Source organism: Lithobates pipiens, unplaced genomic scaffold, assembly GCF_037356315.1.
Source record: "Lithobates pipiens isolate NorthernLeopardFrog02 unplaced genomic scaffold, aLitPip1_a1.2 Scaffold_35, whole genome shotgun sequence".
Classification (NCBI taxonomy): domain Eukaryota; kingdom Metazoa; phylum Chordata; class Amphibia; order Anura; family Ranidae; genus Lithobates; species Lithobates pipiens.
This window is the reverse complement of record NW_027507811.1, coordinates 4,324,055-4,345,838: the sequence shown is the minus strand read 5'-3', so window position 1 is coordinate 4,345,838 and position 21,784 is coordinate 4,324,055. Positions and strand designations below refer to the sequence as shown.

At 47.7% G+C, this 21,784-nt stretch overlaps 3 protein-coding genes across 6 annotated transcripts in view; 1 reads left to right on the top strand and 2 right to left on the bottom strand.

Moving 5' to 3' along the window:
• LOC143955596 (uncharacterized) overlaps positions 1-21,784 on the bottom strand; it is a 464,194-nt gene that overhangs the window by 237,232 nt on the left and 205,178 nt on the right. The gene's annotated exons all lie outside the window — the stretch shown is intronic.
• The window catches only part of LOC143955715 (uncharacterized), a 263,796-nt gene that overhangs the window by 48,797 nt on the left and 193,215 nt on the right, over positions 1-21,784 (bottom strand). The window lies entirely within an intron of this gene.
• Positions 1-21,784, top strand: part of LOC143955521 (uncharacterized) — a 246,193-nt gene that overhangs the window by 198,917 nt on the left and 25,492 nt on the right. Inside the window, exon 1 of one of the 4 annotated variants that reach the window (XM_077465558.1) lies at positions 12,148-12,382. The exons of the other annotated variants lie outside the window; for them this stretch is intronic. The gene's annotated coding sequence lies outside the window, so the exon portion shown is untranslated. Of the gene's footprint in view, positions 1-12,147; positions 12,383-21,784 lie in introns of those variants that run through there. 4 annotated transcript variants of the gene reach the window in all.

Below are 21,784 nucleotides of genomic sequence, written 5' to 3'. Positions count from 1 at the left end.
TGCTCAGGAACCTATCAGTGCCAGCCATCAGTGCCTACTATCAGTTCCTCCTATCAGTGCCAGCCATCAGTACCTCCTATTATTGCCAGCCACCAGTGCCTCCTATCAGTGCCAGCCATCAATGCTGCCTATCTGTGCCTTCTATCAGTGCCAGCCATCAGTGCCTCCTATCAGTGCCAGCCATCAGTGTCTCCTATCAGTGCCAGCCATCAGTGTCTCCTATCAGTGCCAGCCATCAGTGTCTCCTATCAGTGCCAGCCATCAGTGCCTCCTATCCGTTCAGCCATCAGTGCCTCCTATTACTGCCAGCCACCAGTGCCTCCTATCAGTGCCAGCCATCAATGCCACCTATCTGTACCTTCTATCAGTGCCAGCCATCAGTGCCTCCTATCAGTGCCAGCCATCAGTGCCTCCTATCAGTGCAGGCCATCAGTGCCAGCCATCAGTGCCAGCAGTCAGTGCCCCCTACCAATGCCTCATATCAGTGCCTCATATCTGTGCAGCCTCATCAGTGCCTCTTATCAGTGCCAGCCATCATTGCCTCCGATCAGTGCCGACCATTAGTGCCTCCTATTACTGCCAGTAGTCAGTGCCAGCCATCAATGCCTCCTATTAGTGGCAGCCATCAATGTCTCCTATCAGTGTCTCCTATCCGTAATGGATGTGATTAAGAGAATTCTGAAATGTCTATTCCAATGTTTATATGAGTACATGTTTTATATATTATGCCTGACATGTAGGGTTGCCACCTGTCCGGGATTCACCTGGACAGTTCGGGTTTGGAACCATGCGTCCAGGTTTCAGACTGCCTGAAACCCGGACACATTATTTAGACTGGACTATGGCCTCACAGCAAGGTTGCTGGCTGCAGTTGTCTAAGCTGAGAGTGTCTGTTACACTCTCTTTCACACTGCCCAAAGCCAGCACTAACAGTTCCCCCCACATACAGACGGGAGAGGAGAGAGGGCTTGATCTGCTCCTTTCCTCCCTCCCCTACCCCTATGTGTCTGCCCACACTCCAATCCCCAGTGCTGTGCCTCGGAAAAGGGAAGTGGGAGGCTGGAAATTTGAAGTCCAGCAGCCTCAGATACATCTGGATGAGAGGTGCTGACTGCCAAGGGGTGAGTGAGCTCACCATCCATCCCTGTCTGTGACTGAAGTCTCCCCCTTCTATCTTCTGCCTCTGAGTGAGTACACTAAGGTAAATAAGGGTTCTCAGAGCATCCCTTATGTTAGAGTCCCCATAGTTCTCCCTTACATCAGAGTCTACAGAGTCCCACCTTACAGTGTAAGGGAACTCTGCATATTCAGATGTAAAAGGAGAACTCTGTGGACTCTGATGTAAAGGGGGACTCTTGTGATTAACTTCATATGATTAGAAATGTTATTTAATTGCAAAATAAATGTATAGTTTATACTATAAAAAAAGTGTGCCGCTAAAGTGTTCGGGTTTGACTTGAAGAAAAGGTGGCAACTCTACTGACATGTCAGCTTCAATTTATCAGCCTTAAAAACATATTTTGCAAAAGCTCGCCCTTGCCTAGAAACTGGACTCCAACAGTTATCAGAAGTTCACGCCTGCTTCCGAGAATACATTCCAAATATAACAAGATAACAACCAAAGGTTTAAAAGAAGCAAGAATCACCGCAAGGAACAAAGCTACTTCCTCAAATGGGCACCCAGCTAAAGCCAATAGTTTGTCGCTTTATGTATTATATATATTTGTGGCTGTTTTGGGGTTTGCATGCGCTAGTCTTATTGACGTTTCTTAATCTTTAACGAAATTGTATAAAAGTCTGGAAAAGAGGAAATTAAAACAGAAAGTAACTTGACTCTGAACTAAGTCTCAGTGTGGGTTGCTTGAAGCACACTTGCTTTATATTCAATCTGATCGGGGGGTAGATATAATAATATCGGACTTTTGTTCTGATCCAATACACTATCAGTGCCAGCAATCAGTGCCTCATTTCAGTGCCAGCAGTCAGTGCCTCCTACCAATGCCTCATATCAGTGCAGCCTCATCAGTGACTTCTATCAGTGCCAGCCATCATTGCCTCTGATCAGTACGATCCATCAATGCCTCCTATCTGTGCCTTCTATCAGTGGCAGCCATCAGTGTCTCCTATCAGTGCCTCCTATCCATGCAACCATCAGTGCCAGCCATCAGTGTCAGCCATCAGTGCCTCCTATCCATGCAACCATCAGTGCCAGCCATCAGTGTCAGCCATCAGTGCCTCCTATCCGTGCAACCATCAGTGCCAGCCATCAGTGTCAGCCATTAGTGCCTCCTATCCATGCAACCATCAGTGTCTCCCATCAGTGTCAGCCATTAGTGCCTCCTATCCATGCAACCATCAGTGTCTCCCATCAGTGTCAGCCATCAGTGCCTCCTATCCGTGCAACCATCAGTGTCAGCCATCAGTGTCAGCAATCAGTGCCTCCTATCCGTGCAACCATCAGTGTCAGCCATCAGAGTCAGCCATCAGTGCCTCCTATCCGTGCAACCATCAGTGTCTCCCATCAGTGTCAGCCATCAGTGCCTCCTATCCGTGCAACCATCAGTGCCAGCCATCAGTGTCAGCCATCAGTGCCTCCTATCCGTGCAACCATCAGTGTCAGCCATCAGTGCCTCCTATCCGTGCAACCATCAGTGCCAGCCATCATTGTCTCCTATCAGTGCCTCCTATCCGTGCAACCATTAGTGCCAGCCATCAGTGTCTCCTATCAGTGCCAGCCATCAGTGCCTCCTATCCGTGCAACCATCAGTACCTCCTATCAGTACCTCATATCAGTGCCTCTTATCAGTGGCTCCTAGAGTTGCCACCTCATCCCTTTAAACCCGAACACATATCAATTACACAGGTCCTGAGGCTAATTAAATGCCGGTAAGGCACCAAGTGAGTTTAATTACCACCTTAATCAGCCACAGAATCCATGTAATTAATACGTGTTTGGGTTTAAAGGGATGAGGTGGCAACCATAGTGCCTCCTATCAGTGCCAGCCATCAGTGTCTCCTATCAGGGCCTCATATCAGTGCCTCACCAGTGCTGCCTATCAGTCCCGCCTATCAATGCCTCCTATCAGTGCCACCCAATAGTGCCTCTTATCAGTACCACCTATCAGTGCAGCCCTCATCAGTGCCTCCTATTAGTGCCACCTCATCAGTGCAGCCTCATCATTGTCCATCAGTGCAGCCTCATCAGTATATGAGTGTGTATCTGCCATTGCAGCATGCACACATACAAAAACCATCACAGACACACAGAAATCACCACAAACACACACTGACATTACACACACCACGACACCCAAACAATAGAAATTACTTTATCAAAACAGGTGTACTTAGGATTTTTTTTTTGTAGACCTGCAGGTACGGTCACCACCTCATCCCTTTAAACCTGAACACACATGAATTAGACGGGTTTTGAGGTTAATTAAATGCAGATAAGGCACAAAGTGAGTTTAATTACCACCTTAATCATCCCCAGAACCCGAGTAATTCATATGTGTTCGGTTTTAAAGGGATGAGGTGGCGACCCAACCTGCAGGGGTACTTCACCGTAAAAGGTTGATAAACACTGATGTACACAAGATGAGACGTTTCTCGGGGGCTGCGGTTCCTCTGAGCTCCACAAGATGGTGATCTCACTTGTACCATAGAGACAAGAAGTCTCTATGGAAGACAGGAAGTGATGTCAACTACGGACAGGAAGTGATGTTGGCTATGGAAAGAAAGTTTCTGAGGTAAGAAGTAGAGAGGAGACGTTGCAGAAATTGGCAGCAGAGGAGGTAATAAGATCTTATTTTCTATTTACACCCAGTAACCCCCCGTCATGTTCCGTCCTCTTCCTCCATAGTCACTGTGACGTCTTTTATCTCCAGCAGATGATGATACACACATATATAGTGTGGGAACCTAGATTAACTCCTTCAGGGGCAGAACATTCCTCCACTTATGGGCCGGAACATTTTCTTCATATTGGAGACGTGTCACCTTTCCCACCAATCACCTTCTCACCTCATCCATCTCTTGTATTCGGATTCGGGTTGTACTGAAATTGGCACTTCCACACCCCTTCTTTGATGATACCAACACCCCACCCCCCCCCCCGCCGCAGGAAGGAGGTCCTGATTCCTCTATATAGATCTTATATCACTAGAGGGGTCACCAGCGGGAGGAAAGAGGTCCAGATTCCTCTATATAGATCTTTATATCACTAGAGGGGTCACCAGCAGGAGGAAGGAGGTCCTGATTCCTCTATATAGATCTTTATATCACTAGAGGGGTCACCAGCGGGAGGAAGGAGGTCCTGATTCCTCTATATAGATCTTTATATCACTAGAGGGGTCACCAGAAGGAGGTCCCGATTCTTCTATATAGATCTTTATATTACTAGAGGGGTCACCAGCAGGAGGAAGGAGGTCCTGATTCCTCTATATAGATCTTATATCACTAGAGGGGTCACCAGCGGGAGGAAAGAGGTCCAGATTCCTCTATATAGATCTTTATATCACTAGAGGGGTCACCAGCGGGAGGAAGGAGGTCCTGATTCCTCTATATAGATCTTTATATTACTAGAGGGGTCACCAGCAGGAGGAAGGAGGTCCTGATTCCTCTATATAGATCTTATATCACTAGAGGGGTCACCAGCGGGAGGAAGGAGGTCCTGATTCCTCTATATAGATCTTTATATCACTAGAGGAGTCACCGGCAGGAGGAAGGAGGTCCTGATTCCTCTATATAGATCTTTATATCACTAGAGGAGTCACCGGCAGGAGGAAGGAGGTCCTGATTCCTCTATATAGATCTTTATATCACTAGAGGGGTCACCAGCGGGAGGAAGGAGGTCCTGATTCCTCTATATAGATCTTATATCACTAGAGGGGTCACCAGGAGGAGGAAGGAGGTCCTGATTCCTCTATATAGATCTTTATATCACTAGAGGGGTCACCAGCGGGAGGAAAGAGGTCCAGATTCCTCTATATAGATCTTTATATCACTAGAGGGGTCACCAGCAGGAGGAAGGAGGTCCTGATTCCTCTATATAGATCTTATATCACTAGAGGGGTCACCAGCAGGAGGAAGGAGGTCCTGATTCCTCTATATAGATCTTATATCACTAGAAGGGTCACCAGCGGGAGGAAGGAGGTCCTGATTCCTCTATATAGATCTTTATATCACTAGAGGGATCACCAGCGGGAGGAAGGAGGTCCTGATTCCTCTATATAGATCTTTATATCACTAGAGGAGTCACCGGCAGGAGGAAGGAGGTCCCGATTCCTCTATATAGATCTTTATATCACTAGAGGGGTCACCAGCGGGAGGAAGGAGGTCCTGATTCCTCTATATAGATCTTTATATCACTAGAGGGGTCACCAGCGGGAGGAAAGAGGTCCAGATTCCTCTATATAGATCTTTATATCACTAGAGGGGTCACCAGCAGGAGGAAGGAGGTCCTGATTCCTCTATATAGATCTTATATCACTAGAGGGATCACCAGCAGGAGGAAGGAGGTCCCGATTCCTCTATATAGATCTTTATATCACTAGAGGGGTCACCGGCAGGAGGAAGGAGGTCCTGATTCCTCTATATAGATCTTATATCACTAGAGGGATCACCAGCAGGAGGAAGGAGGTCCCGATTCCTCTATATAGATCTTTATATCACTAGAGGGGTCACCAGCGGGAGGAAGGAGGTCCTGATTCCTCTATATAGATCTTATATCACTAGAGGGATCACCAGCAGGAGGAAGGAGGTCCCGATTCCTCTATATAGATCTTTATATCACTAGAGGGGTCACCGGCAGGAGGAAGGAGGTCCTGATTCCTCTATATAGATCTTTATATCACTAGAGGGGTCACCAGCAGGAGGAAGGAGGTCCTGATTCCTCTATATAGATCTTTATATCACTAGAGGGGTCACCAGCAGGAGGAAGGAGGTCCGGATTCCTCTATATAGATCTTTATATCACTAGAGGGGTCACCAGCAGGAGGAAGGAGGTCCGGATTCCTCTATATAGATCTTTATATCACTAGAGGGGTCACCAGCAGGAGGAAGGAGGTCCGGATTCCTCTATATAGATCTTTATATCACTAGAGGGGTCACCAGCAGGAGGAAGGAGGTCCGGATTCCTCTATATAGATCTTTATATCACTAGAGGGGTCACCAGCAGGAGGAAGGAGGTCCGGATTCCTCTATATAGATCTTTATATCACTACAGGGGTCACCAGCGGGAGGAAGGAGGTCCCGATTCCTCTATATAGATCTTTATATCACTAGAGGGGTCACCAGCGGGAGGAAGGAGGTCCCGATTCCTCTATATAGATCTTTATATCACTAGAGGGGTCACCAGCGGGAGGAAGGAGGTCCCGATTCCTCTATATAGATCTTTATATCACTAGAGGGGTCACCAGCAGGAGGAAGGAGGTCCTGATTCCTCTATATAGATCTTTATATCACTAGAGGGGTCACCAGCAGGAGGAAGGAGGTGCTGATTCCTCTATATAGATCTTTATATCACTAGAGGGGTCACCAGCGGGAGGAAAGAGGTCCTGATTCCTCTATATAGATCTTTATATCACTAGAGGGGTCACCAGCAGGAGGAAGGAGGTCCGGATTCCTCTATATAGATCTTTATATCACTAGAGGGGTCACCAGCAGGAGGAAGGAGGTCCGGATTCCTCTATATAGATCTTTATATCACTAGAGGGGTCACTGGCAGGAGGAAGGAGGTCCTGATTCCTCTATATAGATCTTTATATCACTAGAGGGGTCACCAGCAGGAGGAAGGAGGTGCTGATTCCTCTATATAGATCTTTATATCACTAGAGGGGTCACCAGCAGGAGGAAGGAGGTCCGGATTCCTCTATATAGATCTTGCTATCACTAGAGGGGTCACCCGTGGGAGGAAGGAGGTCCTGATTCCTCTATATAGATCTTTATATCACTAGAGGGGTCACCAGCAGGAGGAAGGAGGTCCCGATTCCTCTATATAGATCTTTATATCACTAGAGGGGTCACCAGCAGGAGGAAGGAGGTCCTGATTCCTCTATATAGATCTTTATATCACTAGAGGGGTCACCAGCAGGAGGAAGGAGGTCCTGATTCCTCTATATAGATCTTTATATCACTAGAGGGGTCACCAGCGGGAGGAAGGAGGTCCTGATTCCTCTATATAGATCTTTATATCACTAGAGGGGTCACCAGCAGGAGGAAGGAGGTCCTGATTCCTCTATATAGATCTTTATATCACTAGAGGGGTCACCAGCGGGAGGAAGGAGGTCCTGATTCCTCTATATAGATCTTTATATCACTAGAGGGGTCACCAGCAGGAGGAAGGAGGTCCCGATTCCTCTATATAGATCTTTATATCACTAGAGGGGTCACCAGCAGGAGGAAGGAGGTCCTGATTCCTCTATATAGATCTTTATATCACTAGAGGGGTCACCAGCAGGAGGAAGGAGGTCCTGATTCCTCTATATAGATCTTTATATCACTAGAGGGGTCACCAGCGGGAGGAAGGAGGTCCTGATTCCTCTATATAGATCTTTATATCACTAGAGGGGTCACCAGCGGGAGGAAGGAGGTCCTGATTCCTCTATATAGATTTTTATATCACTAGAGGAGTCACCAGCAGGAGGAAGGAGGTCCTGATTCCTCTATATAGATCTTTATATCACTAGAGGGGTCACCAGCGGGAGGAAGGAGGTCCTGATTCCTCTATATAGATTTTTATATCACTAGAGGAGTCACCAGCAGGTGGAAGGAGGTCCTGATTCCTCTATATAGATCTTTATATCACTAGAGGGGTCACCAGCAGGAGGAAGGAGGTCCTGATTCCTCTATATAGATCTTTATATCACTAGAGGGGTCACCAGCAGGAGGAAGGAGGTCCTGATTTCTCTATATAGATCTTTATATCACTAGAGGGGTCACCAGCGGGAGGAAGGAGGTCCTGATTCCTCTATATAGATCTTTATATCACTAGAGGGGTCACCGGCAGGAGGAAGGAGGTCCTGATTCCTCTATATAGATCTTTATATCACTAGAGGGGTCACCGGCAGGAGGAAGGAGGTCCTGATTCCTCTATATAGATCTTTATATCACTAGAGGGGTCACCAGCGGGAGGAAGGAGGTCCTGATTCCTCTATATAGATCTTTATATCACTAGAGGGGTCACCAGCAGGAGGAAGGAGGTCCTGATTCCTCTATATAGATCTTTATATCACTAGAGGGGTCACCAGCAGGAGGAAGGAGGTCCTGATTCCTCTATATAGATCTTTATATCACTAGAGGGGTCACCAGCAGGAGGAAGGAGGTGCTGATTCCTCTATGTAGATCTTTATATCACTAGAGGAGCTTGACATGATCGTAAACCTTCTCATATACCTAGTGAAGAATAAAGGAACATACAAAGCTGTGTTCTGAATAGACACGCTCTGTGCTTCTCTCCCTCCCCGCTGTAAATTGTATCTCGTGTGTCAGGAAAACGTCTGAGAAGTGACTCATGCTGGAAAGGAACAAAGAACCAGAGAGAAACGACATTCAAAGCTTTGGAGAGAGACAAGTAAACACTACAGATACAGTTCCTTGAAAAAGTATTCATACCCCTTGACATTCCCCACATTTTTGTTACACCCAAAAACGTAAATGTATTTTATTGGGATTTTATGTGATGGACCAACACAAAGTGTCACATAATTGTGAAGTGGGAGGAAAATGATAAATGATACAAATAAATATGTGAAAAGTGTGGGGGAGGGGCATTTGTATGGCGCCCCCCGGAGTCAATACTTTGTAGAACCCCCTTTCTCTACAAGTCTTTTTGGGGGTGTCTCTATCAGCTTTGCCCATCTAGAGAGGACATTTCTGCCCATTCTTCTTCTTCTTCTTCTTTGTAGAATATCTCAAGCTCTGTCAGATTGGATGGAGAGCGTCTGTGATCAGCAATTTTCAAGTCTGGCCACAGATTCTCAATGGGATTTAGGTCTGGCCTGTGACTGGGCCATTCTAACACATGAATATGCTTTGATGTAAACCATTCCATTGTAGCTCTGGCTGGATGTTTCGGGTCGTTGTCCTGCTGGAAGGGGAACCTCCGCCCCGGTCTCAAGTCTTCTGCCGACTCTAACAGGTTTTCTTCTAAGATTGTCCTGTATTTGTCTCCATCCATCTTCCCATCAACTCTGACCAGCTTCCCTGTCCCTGCTGAAGAAAACCATCCCCACCACATGATGCTGCCACCACCATGTCTCACGGTGGGGATGGTGTGTTCAGGGGGATGGGCAGTGTTAGTTTCCCCCACACATAGCGTTTTGCTTTTAGGCCAAAAAGTAGAATTTTGGTCTCATCTGACCAGATCACCTTCTTCCACATGTTTGCTGCCCCCTCCCCCACATGGCTTCTCACAAACTACAAACAGGACTTCTTATGACTTTCTTTCTCCAATGTCTTTCTTCTTGTCACTCTTCCATAAAGGGCAGATTTGTGGAGAGACGACTAATAGTTGTCCTGTGGACAGATTCTCCCCCCTGAGCTGTGGATCTCTGCAGCTCCTCCAGAGTTACCATGGACCTCTTGGCTCTTCTCTGATGAATGCTCTCCTTGCCCGGCCCGGTCAGTTTAGGTGGACGGCCATGTCTTGGTAGGTTTGCGGTTGTGCCCATACTCTTTCCATTCTCCAATGATGGATTGAACAGAGCTCCGTGAGATCTTCAAAGCTTGGGAGATTTTATTATAACCCAACCCTGCTTTATACTTCTCCACAACTTTATCCCTGACCTGCCTGGTGTGTTCCTTGGTCTTCATGATGCTGTTTGTTCACTAAGGTTCTCTAACACACCTATGAGGGCTTCACAGAACAGCTGTATTTATACTGAGATTAAATTACATGCAGGTGGGCTCTATTTACTAATTAGGTGAAGGCAATTGGTTCCTCTAGATTTTAGTTAGGGGTATCAGAGTAAAGGGGGCTGAATACAAAAGCCCCCCCCCCCCCCCCCACACTTTTCACATATTTATTTGTATCATTTTCCTTCCACTTCACAATTATGTGACACTTTGTGTTGGTCCATCACATAAAATCCCAATAAAATACATTTACGTTTTTGGTTGTAACATGAGAAAATGTGGAAGATTTCAAGGGGTATGAATACTTTTTCAAAGCACTGTACATGTTCTTCATTGAGTTTCATGACCGATGTGTACATCCACTTCAATATGTAAAGTATGAAGGGAAAGGAGGAGACATGCACTTTACACGCACATGACCTATAATGACCTATAAAGACTGGGGGTCTTAGTCCGGAAGGTTCAATATTGAGTTGGCCCCGCCCTTTGCCGCTATAACAAGTTCACGTCTTCTGGGAAGGCCGTCCACAAGGTTTAGGAGGGTGTCTATGGGAATGTTTGACCATTCTTCCAGAAGAGCATTTGTGAGGTCAGGCACTGATGTTGGATGAGAAGGCCTGGCTCGCAGTCTCCGCTCTAATTCATCCCAAAGGTGTTCTATCGGGTTGGGGGTCAGGATTCTGTGCAGGCCAGTCAAGTTCCTCCTCCCCAAACTCGCTCATCCATGTCTTTATGGACCTTGCTTTGTGCACTGGTGGGCAGTCATGTTGGAACAGGAAGGGGCCGTCCCCCAAACTGTTCCCACAAAGTTGGGGGTATGAAATTGTCCAAAATGTCTTGGTATGCCATCATCAGTGCCTCCTATTAGTGCCACCTCATCACTGCCCCCTCTCAGTGCAGCCTCATCAGTGCCCATCAGTGCAGCCTCATCAGTATATGAGTGTTTATCTGCCATTGCAGCATGCACACATACAAAAACCATCACAAACACACACACTGACATTACACAAACCACGACACCCAAACAATAGAAATTACTTTATCGAAACAGGTTCACGTAGGAAATTTTTTGTAGACCTGCAGGTACGGTCACCACCTCATCCCTTTAAACCCGAAAAAAACATGAATTACACGGGTTCTGAGGCTAATTAAATGCAGAGAAGGCACCAAGTGAGTTTAACTGGTTCCCAACCGGCGCACGCCGATGTACGCCGGCAGAATGGCACGGGTAGACATATTGGCGTACAGGTACGTCCAATCTTTAATGCCACCCTGCCATCGCGAGCGCGCCGGCAGCGGCGCTCTCTCGCGTGCTGGTCGGGACCCCCCGTGAGTCCGGTCGCGGTTCCCACGGACTCGATCGCCGCTGGGGCATACCCGCGATCGTCTCACGGGGGCGGCTGAACAAAGGAAATGCCGTTGTAAACAGCATCTCCCCGTTCTGCCTAGCAACTAGTGACGCTGATCTCTGCTCCATGTGATTGGAGCAGAGATTAGTGTTCACTAAATGAAAGCCCAGCCCCCCCCCAACAGTTAGTAACACGCCCCCTAGGAACACTTAACCCCTACACTGCCACCCACTGGTTAACCCTTTCACTGCCAGTGTCATTTACACAGGAATCACTGCATTTATATAGCACTGATTGCTGTATAAATGACAATGGTCCCAAAAATGTGTTAAAAATGTCCGATGTGTCCGCCGCAATGTCGCAGTCACAATAAAAATCGCTGATCGCCGCCATTACTAGTAAAAAAAAAAAAATATTAATAAAAATGCTATAAAACTATCCCCTATTTTATAAATGCTATAACTTTTGCGCAAACCAATCAATAATCGCTTATTGTTGTTTTTTTTTTTTTTTTTACCAAAAATATGTAGAAGAATACGTATCGGCCTAAACTGAGGGAAAAAAAATGTTTTTTTTATATATTTTTGGGGGATATTTATTATAACAAAAAGTAAAAAATAATGCGTTTTTTTTCAAAATTGTCGCTCTATTTTTGTTTATAGCGCAAAAAATAAAAACCGCAGGGGTGATCAAATACCACCAAAAAGGGGGAAAAAAAAGATGTCAATTTTGTTTGGAAGCCGCGTCGCACGACCACGCAATTGTCAGTTAAAGCGACGCAGCGCCGAATCGCAAAAAGCGGTCTGGTCTTTGGCCAGCAAAATGGTCCGGGGGGGCTGAAAGTGGTTAATTACCACCTTAATCAGCCACAGAACCCGTGCAGTTCATATGGGTTTGGTTTTAAAGGGATGAGGTGGCGACCCCCTACCTGCAGGGGTACTTCACCGTAAAAGGTTGATAAACACTGATGTACACAAGATGAGACGTTTCTCGGGGGCTGCAGTTCCTCTGAACTCCACAAGATGGTGATCTCAGTTGTACCATAGAGACAGGAAGTGATGTCAACTATGGACAGGAAGTGATGTCAACTACGGACAGGAAGTGATGTTGGCTACAGAAAGAAAGTTTCTGAGGTAAGAAGTAGAGAGGAGACGTTGCTGAAATCGTCAGCAGAGGAGGTAATAAGATCTTATTTTCTATTTACACCCAGTAACCCCCCCCCCGTCATGTCCGTCCTCTTCCTCCATAGTCACTGTGACGTCTTTTATCCCCCCCTGCAGGAAGGAGGTCCTGATTCCTCTATATAGATCTTTATATCACTAGAGGAGCTTGACGTGGTCGTAAACCTTCTCATATACCTAGTGAAGAACAAAGGAACATACACAGCTGTGTTCTGAATAGACACGCTCTGTGCTTCTCTCCCTCCCCGCTGTAAATTTTATCTCGCGTGTCAGGAAGACTTCTAAGAAGTGAAAAAGTATTCATACCCCCTGAAACTTTCCACATTTTCTCATGTTACAACCAGAAACATAAATGTATTTTATTGGGATTTTATGTGATGGACCAACACAAAGTGTCACATAATTGTGAAGTGGAAGGAAAATGATAAATGATACAAATAAATATGTGAAAAGTGTGGGGGAGGGGCATTTGTATGGCGCCCCCCGGAGTCAATACTTTGTAGAACCCCCTTTCTCTACAAGTCTTTTTGGGGGTGTCTCTACCAGCTTTGCCCATCTAGAGAGGACATTTCTGCCCATTCTTCTTCTTCTTTGTAAAATATCTCAAGCTCTGTCAGATTGGATGGAGAGCGTCTGTGATCAGCAATTTTCAAGTCTTGCCACAGATTCTCAATGGGATTTAGGTCTGGACTGTGACTGGCCCATTCTAACACATGAATATGCTTTGATGTAAACCATTCCATTGTAGCTCTGGCTGGATGTTTCGGGTCGTTGTCCTGCTGGAAGGGGAACCTCCGCCCCGGTCTCAAGTCTTTTGCCGACTCTAACAGGTTTTCTTCTAAGATTGTCCTGTATTTGTCTCCATCCATCTTCCCATCAACTCTGACCAGCTTCCCTGTCCCTGCTGAAGAAAACCATCCCCACCACATGATGCTGCCACCACCATGTCTCACGGTGGGGATGGTGTGTTCAGGGGGATGGGCGGTGTTAGTTTCCCCCACACATAGCGTTTTGCTTTTAGGCCATAAAGTAGAATTTTGGTCTCCTCTGACCAGATCACCTTCTTCCACATGTTTGCTGCCCCCTCCCCCACATGGCTTCTCACAAACTACAAACAGGACTTCTTATGACTTTCTTTCTCCAATGTCTTTCTTCTTGTCACTCTTCCATAAAGGGCAGATTTGTGGAGAGACGACTAATAGTTGTCCTGTGGACAGATTCTCCCCCCTGAGCTGTGGATCTCTGCAGCTCCTCCAGAGTTACCATGGACCTCTTGGCTCTTCTCTGATGAATGCTCTCCTTGCCCGGCTCGGTCAGTTTAGGTTGGACGGCCATGTCTTGGTAGGTTTGCAGTTGTGCCCATACTCTTTCCATTTTCCGATGATGGATTGAACAGAGCTCCGTGAGATGGTCAAAGCTTGGGAGATTTTATTTTATAACCAAACCCTGCTTTATACTTCTCCACAACTTTATCCCTGACCTGCCTGGTGTGTTCCTTGGCCTTCATGATGCTGTTTGTTCACTAAGGTTCTCTAACACACCTCTGAGGGCTTCACAGAACAGCTGTATTTATACTGAGATTAAATGACACGCAGGTGGGCTCTATTTACTAATTAGGTGACTTCTGAAGGCAATTGGTTCCTCTAGATTTTAGTTAGGGGTATCAGAGTAAAGGGGGCGCCATACAAATGCCCCTCCCCCACATTTTTCACATATTTATTTGTATCATTTATCATTTTCCTTCCACTTCACAATTATGTGACACTTTGTGTTGGTCCATCACATAAAATCCCCAATAAAATACATTTACGTTTTTGGTTGTAACATGAAAAAATGTGGAAGATTTCAAGGGGTGTGAATACTTTTTCAAAGCACTGTACATGTTCTTCATTGAGTTTCATGACCGATGTGTACAACCACTTCAATATGTAAAGTATGAAGGGAAAGGAGGAGACATGCACTTTACATGCACATGACCTATAATGACCCTCCAGTCTTAGTCCGGAGGGTTCAATATTGAGTTGGCCCACCCTTTGCCGCTATAACAAGTTCACCTCTTCTGGGAAGGCCGTCCACAAGGTTTGGGAGGGTGTCTATGGGAATGTTTGACCATTCTTCCAGAAGCACATTTGTGAGGTCAGGCACTGATGTTGGACGAGAAGGCCTGGCTCGCAGTCTCCACTCTAATTCATCCCAAAGGTGTTCTATCGGGTTGGGGTCAGGATTCTGTGCAGGCCAGTCAAGTTCCTCCACCCCCAAACTCGCTCATCCATGTCTTTGTGGACCTTGCTTTGTGCACTGGTGGGCAGTCGTGTTGGAACAGGAAGGGGCCGTCCCCCAAACTGTTCCCACAAAGTTGGGGGGCATGAAATTGTCCAAAATGTCTTGGTATGCCGACGCCGTAAGAATTCCCTTCAATGGAACTAAGGGGCCGAGCCCAACCCCTGAAAAACAACCCCCCCACCATGAGTCCCCCTTCCACCAAAACATGGATGAGCCAGTTTGGGGCAGAAGAACTTGACTTGCCTCGAGGAGAAGTGCATAGAAGTATCAATACAGGCAGTCGGGGTGGAGATGGGAAAGGATGGAGGGGATAAACTTACAAGTCATTGTAGATTGAAGATCCGCTATGAGGGTATCCAGGATGAATCCAACACTGCGGACGTGAAGGAGAGCCATGGATTGTGAAGTGGGGGATGCAAACTTCAGGTCGTTGCAGGGCCTGCATTGTCCCGTCACTCCAGCCATTCAATAAAGGATTTGGAATCATTAAAAGAAAAAGTATCTTCTCATCCCCAACTATGTGCAATCTTGCGGGATAGAGCATGTCGTAAGACAGGTGCTTGATCCGTAGCTGGCGTTTGGCCTTGGTAAATTTAGCCCATCGTCATTGTACCTCTGCGGAAAAGTCAGGATACACTTTGACATTCCTGTAAGGAATATTATGCTTCTAGGAGGTAAGCCTGATGCCATGTACACACGACCGGACTTTCCGTCAGACTAGGTCCGACGGTCTTCCCAATGGACTTTTGGCAGAGTTTCTGACGGACTTTCCGGACGGACTTGGCCACACACAATCACACCAAAGTCCGACGGATTCGAACGTGATGACGTACGACCGGACTAGAATAAGGAAGTTCACAGCCAGTGGCCAATAGCTGCCCTAGCGTCGGTTTTTCGTCCGACGGACTAGCATACACACAAACGGATTTCTCGATAGGAACTGGGTCCGGTGGAGTTCCGGCTGAAAAATTTGAAACGTTCTATTTCTAAAGTCCGTCTGATTTTTAGACAGAAAAGGTCCGATGAAGAGCACACACGATTGAATTTTCCGGCGGATTCGTTCCGCCGGACATTTTGCTGTCGAAACGTCCGGCCGTGTGTACACGGCATAAGGATAACGTCTCGGTCCCGGAGGTTCATAGCCCTTGTACACACGGTCGGACATTTCCGACGGAAAATGTCCGATCGGACCGTGTTGTCGGATAATCCGACCGTGTGTGGGCTCCATCGGAACTGTTTCCGTCGGAATATCCGACGGACCAAGTTTTCCAGCTTGGCTATAAAATTTTCCGACAACATGATCCGATCGGACTTTGTCCGATCATGTGTAGAGAATTCCGATCGGACAAAGTGCCACGCATGCTCAGATCAAATTCCTACACCAAAGCTATTGGCTAAAAGCGTGAACGTAGTCCTGTCATAACGTCATCACGTTCTGAACGATCGGATTTTCCGACAACTTTGTCCGACCGTGTGTATGCAACAGTTTCGGACAAAATCTGTCAGAAAAAATCCAACGGATTTGGTTGCCGGAATGTCCGACCGTGTGTACAAGGGCATAGACTAGACGATGAACATGTGCAGAGGAGCACTGCTAGGCAGGGGTATTGCAGCCAGACGATGGACTCGCTCAACTACAAAATAAGCTGAAAAAGCATCCTTGCTATGGGTGGCGGTGAGCATGTTTTCCAAGAAGGGTGGAGTATCGGAAGCCCTCCATGCCCTCAGGCAGAGCCATGAAGTGGGGGATTGCAGCACCGAAGCCTGTTCTCTACGTCGTCCTGCTTCTGCAGAATGGAGTGTAGTTGGTGTTGGAGCTGCTCGGTGGGTGACTTCTAATGGTGGAAGTTGCTCCTCCACATGGCTGATCCGCCATTCAGTCTTCGAGACCCGCCCTGGCAGTTTCTGAAAATCCTGGTGGATAAGCGAGATGTCCACCTTCACTTCCTTGATCTTAGCAGTTAGTGTACTCTCAAAGGTGGAGATCACTTCTAGGACCTTGACATTGTCCACGGCAGCATGGTCAGACTCAGAAAATGAGCTGGCGCCATCTCCCCCCCCCCCCCCCCCCAGCCTCACGCTCTTAATGCCTGAATCTGTCCAGCTTTTCAATGACTCCCGTTGATTTCTTGGGGGGTGACATTGGGAAGCAGCAGGTGGGACAGCAAAGCAGAGGCAAGGTAGGCAAAAAATGGGCAGGAGAATCCCAGGACTGGTGTGAAAGGATAACGTTAGAGCAGAGCTTTCAGTCAGAGCACCCTACGCCATGCCGCTCCAGGCCACACCCTGTAATTTTACATTTTTACAGTTGTAGCACACCTCCCTAGGGAGCCGCTGGTGAAATGGGATCCCTCACCCTGCACAGCCAGGCACATTGCATCTTCAGAAAAGAGGCAACCGTCAGATTTGTGAGCAAAAGCCCTTTATAGGCAGGGACCCTGGGCCCATCTGGTTGTGTAGAAAACTCCAGTGTCCAGCTTACATCCCCGTGACTACTGATCCCAGCACCATCTCTTCAGGCACCTGGCTGCAGCTATCCCTTTCACTAGCCCTCTTGGCTACTTCTCCTCAGTCCTCCAAGGCTGCCACACTCGCCAGCCACCTGGCTGACTTCTGAAGTGCTGGCTCTCTCCTGCTGTCCTGACACCTACTCTCATGCGTAGAGGACATGGCTCCTCCGTGTGTTTTAAGAGGATTCCTCCAGGATCTGAGCCCTAGGTCCGAGACTAGGGCACCATCAAGGGCCACCGACAGCCTCCTCAGCACTTGATCTCCATCTTCTACCCGACTGCAGGATCCATAAGTATTTGGAGGTGGCCTGTCCCTCGCCATCCCATTTTACTGGGGATTGGCTAGGGCCCTCATAAATACTCCAAGCGCTCCTCCTAACCTCCCACTCATTCTTCTGGAAGTTTCTCCAAGGTTTCAGTAAGTAGGGGGAGGTACCAGAGGTGCTGCTTTCTGAGTCATCCAGCCTCCTCGGCTCACTCGGAGAGGCTGGATTACTGAGCCAAATTCAAACCCAGCCTGGCTCTCAGGGAGGCTAAATTTTCCTACACTAAGAAACCTATTTACATTCTAGCACACTAGAGGGTGCTAAACACTTTTTTTCCCATTTACCTTTATTACTTTCACATAAGGAATCAATAACCCCCGTATGTGATAGGATATTGTCATGACAGGTTGTATTTATTGAGACATCAAGAGCCTATAAAAACAGATGTTCACTAATCTCCCTCCTCTCTACATCGCAACATCCGCCATGCCGGTGCTAGTCCTGCAGGTGATTAACTGAACATGGGAGACACAGTGGTCAGTGTAGTGGTCCATTACATCGTTGACCAATGAGAGAAGGACCCCCTTATATCAGTGGTCAGTTTAGTGGTCCCTTATATTGGTGATCAATAGGGACGAAGAATAGTGCCCCATTGATGGTGTCAGTATGGGGAATGGTGCCCCATCTTTGGTTTAAGGGGAGAAAAAGTGCCCAAATGTTGGTATCAGTGGAAGAATAGTGCCCCGCCAATGGTGTCAGTAGAGCAGTACATTCTGGTGAAGTAGCGAGCATCGGCAATACACAGCTTTCGAGAGCCGATTTAGACAGTTCATGGAAAAATGATTTGAAGGGAAAAGCATGAAAATGTTTCTTGTCATAATAACAGTATTTGTCCTGATATAATCGAGTGACCGAGACTCGGATGATTGGAAACTAAGGATTACAAAACGATACGATACATATAGGGATGAGCTTGGTGTTCGAGTTGAACGCATGTTCGACTCGAACACCGGCTGTTCGGCGAATACCGAATGTTATGGGCCGTTCGCACCAAATTCGTGTGGCGCTCACGGCCCACAATGCACTGCGCAATCGCAGTGCATTGCTGGCTCATGATTGGCCAAGCATGCACTGTGACCCCGCATGCTTGGCCAGTCACAGCGCCGGCAGCGAAGAGAGCCATAATTGGCCACTGGCAGGATGCCTGTGGCCAATTTATAGCTTGGGGGTTTAATACACGCCCCACACTATATAAGGCCGCCAGCACGGCGGCCTTGTGTAGTGTGTTCTGGCGTGCAGGGAAAGAGCAAGATAGGCAGGGACAGTATGTTCTTTTCTCAGGCATCTGCAGGAGTTAGTGGGTGTTGTGTGCCTCCAGCACAGTATACACCTGTATCTACCCTTTATTGCTGTTGTTCTCTAATATATAGGCATCTGCAGGAGTTAAAGTGGGTGTTGTGTGACTCCAGCACAGCACAGTATACACCTGTATCTACCCTTTATTGCTGGTGTTCTATAATAAAGGCATCTGCAGGAGTTAGTGGGTGTTGTGTGCCTCCAGCCCAATTTTTCAGCCCCTGTTCAACAGGGGCATGTAATTACAATTTTTGATGCAATGCTTTGCAGCAGGGCTCATTCCTGCACTCCAACTAGAGTATATGGGAGAGGTTGCAGTGTCGTGGCACCAGCAAGCAGTGCCTAAGGCCCAATTTTTCAGCCCCTGTTTAACAGGGGCATGTAATTACAATTCTTGATATAATATTTCACAGCAGGGCCCATTCCTGTGCCCACCGAGAGTAAAACTGTGAGGACTTACAGTGTTGTGGCACCAGCACCACAACCCCCAAAGGTCAAATTTTCTACCACTGTTCAACAATGGCATGTAATTACTCTTCTTGATATAATCGTTCACAGCAGGGCGCTGCAGCGCCCACAAAGAGTCACTTTGAGGGCTTACAATGTTGTGGCAAAACCAACACCTTGTTCTGCCATTTCTGCAGAGCATATAGGGCAGGCCCCTACTTTCAAACATCCAACTTACAAACATCTCCTACTTGCAAACGGAAGGAGACAACAGCAAGTGAGATGAAAAAAGACGGACGGCAAAACAAATTATACAGGGGTGATAACCCTTCCCTATGTTTTCCAAAAAGCTTAAAGATAGTTTTCCCCAATCGTCTTTCAGGACAGCCACCTTAGAGAGACACCGGCTCCTCCCCTCTGAGGAAACACCGCCTTCAATTTCATAATTTAAGCCTCCTCCTCCCTTCGTTCCTCAGTTATGGTGTTTCCTCCGGCGGGGAGACATCGCCAAGGAACCTTAAGGCTAAATTCGGTTGGTGAAACTGAAGCCATCCGAGCGGAGCCCTGGCCCCGTTCGGCTATCCGACCGTTCATCGGTCGGTCCAGGACAGTCCTATCGGCGGGGAGCTGAAGTGTTCGTACTGTCCATATACCCTAAACTCCGCTTGGGGAAAGCGGGAAGTTCATGGGGTCGTCCGTTCGTTCACCCGCGGGGGTTTCAACGGAACAAACAGTCCAGTCGGCTGGGGAAGCTGAATACTCGACTGACCTTTACACGCACTCCAATCTTCGCTTGGGGAAAGCAGGAAGTCTTTGGAGAGGTTCATCCTTGCGTTTCGCCCAGTGGGGTGCTGAACGAAGGCGTCCAGGGCCCCCCTGTGTACGCAGCCGGCTGGGAGCTGGAAGCCGGACCGGTAGGCGGGCGACGTCAGTTCCGGTGGGGGCGGACCCCTTCGTTCGATCCGCGTCTTCCGGTTCCGGACGCGGCACGTGAAAGGGAACCTAGCGTTCGGCTGGTGCAGCCTCTCTTTTCACAGTTGCACAGGTAGCTGTTAGAGGCGCATTCGTACCACGCTTCCTCAACGGGAGAATGTCCGAGGCAGAGGCTTCAAAAACTCCTGGAGATAATAGCACCAGCCACTCGAAGGTAAGAGGAAACCTGGGGAGGTGTTCCCTTACTTGTATCCAGTAGCTCCACTGGTGTTCCTCCTTGGTGGTCGGGGGGAAGGGTAGTGTGTCTGGGATCCTGGTGATGGTTGATCCTAGGGGGGGCACTCCCGGTGGTCCTCTATGTAGCGCTGGTGTTGCTGTTTTTTAGGCTCATGCTGCCCCTTCCTGTATTTTGTGTCTTTCAGAAAGCCACGAGCAAGTCCCCCCATGGTTCTAAGAAGAAGTGCCCTTCATGTAGAACGTCTATGGGAGACTCCTGGTCTAAAGCTATTTGCAAACAATGTATTGAGGATTTACTTAAGGAACAGGCAGTAGAGCAGGGTGCAGATCTGGTAGCTTCTATGAAGGAACTCTCTGGTACCTTTCAGTCCTTCCAAAACTTTTTTTCCAGTTTTCAGTGGCCCCAGCCTCCGAGCACTCCTACACCAGCGCAGCAGAGTGTACCATCCAGCCCTGTGGATGTTCCTCCTGCAAGGGGAGAGAATTCAGAGGGTCCCAGGGAGGAAGCTGAGGAGGAAATTGACAGTGTCGTTTCAGACTCCCAGGGGGAGTCTGACGCAGAGATGTTGGATGGGGAATCCAGCAGAATCTCGCGGTATAAGCTTTCCCTGGAGGATGTGGATGAGCTCTTGGGAGCGATTCATACCACTTTAGGTATTCAAGAAGAAACTAAGACATTGTCACTCCATGATCGGATGTACAAGGGCATGGGGGAACAAAAGAAGCGGGTGTTCCCAGTGCATAACGTCTTGATCGATACCATCAAGAAGGAATGGCGGGATCCCGAAAGGAAACCTTTCTTTTCTGGGGCATTAAGACGTAGGTTTCCTTTTTCGGAGGAAGAGACTCTCGTCTGGAATAAATCTCCCAGACTAGACGCTGCTTTTTCCCAGGTGTCCAGACACACTGATCTATCCTTTGAGGATATGGGGGTACTGTCTAACCCTATGGATCGAAGGATGGATTACCTTCTTAAGAAGGCCTGGGATTCGTCACAGGGAAATCTTAAGCCAGCCATGGCAACCACGGTGGTGGCCCGCAACATGGAGTATTGGCTCACCCAGATTAGCGCACACATTGAAGCAGGGACAGCAAAGGAGACTATTCTATCCTCCTTTCCCATGCTTCTTAAAGGGATAGCCTACATAGCGGACGCTTCGGCGGAATCCGTGAGGATGTCGGCAAGGTCCTTGGCCCTGACCAACTCTGCCAGGAGAGCCTTATGGTTGAAGACCTGGCCTGGAGACAATGCATCCAAACTTAAACTTTGTGGAATCCCCTTTACAGGAGATCTACTGTTTGGACCAGGCCTTGAAGCGGTGCTAGATCGCACAGCAGACAAAAGAAAGGCCTTTCCTGTTAAAAGG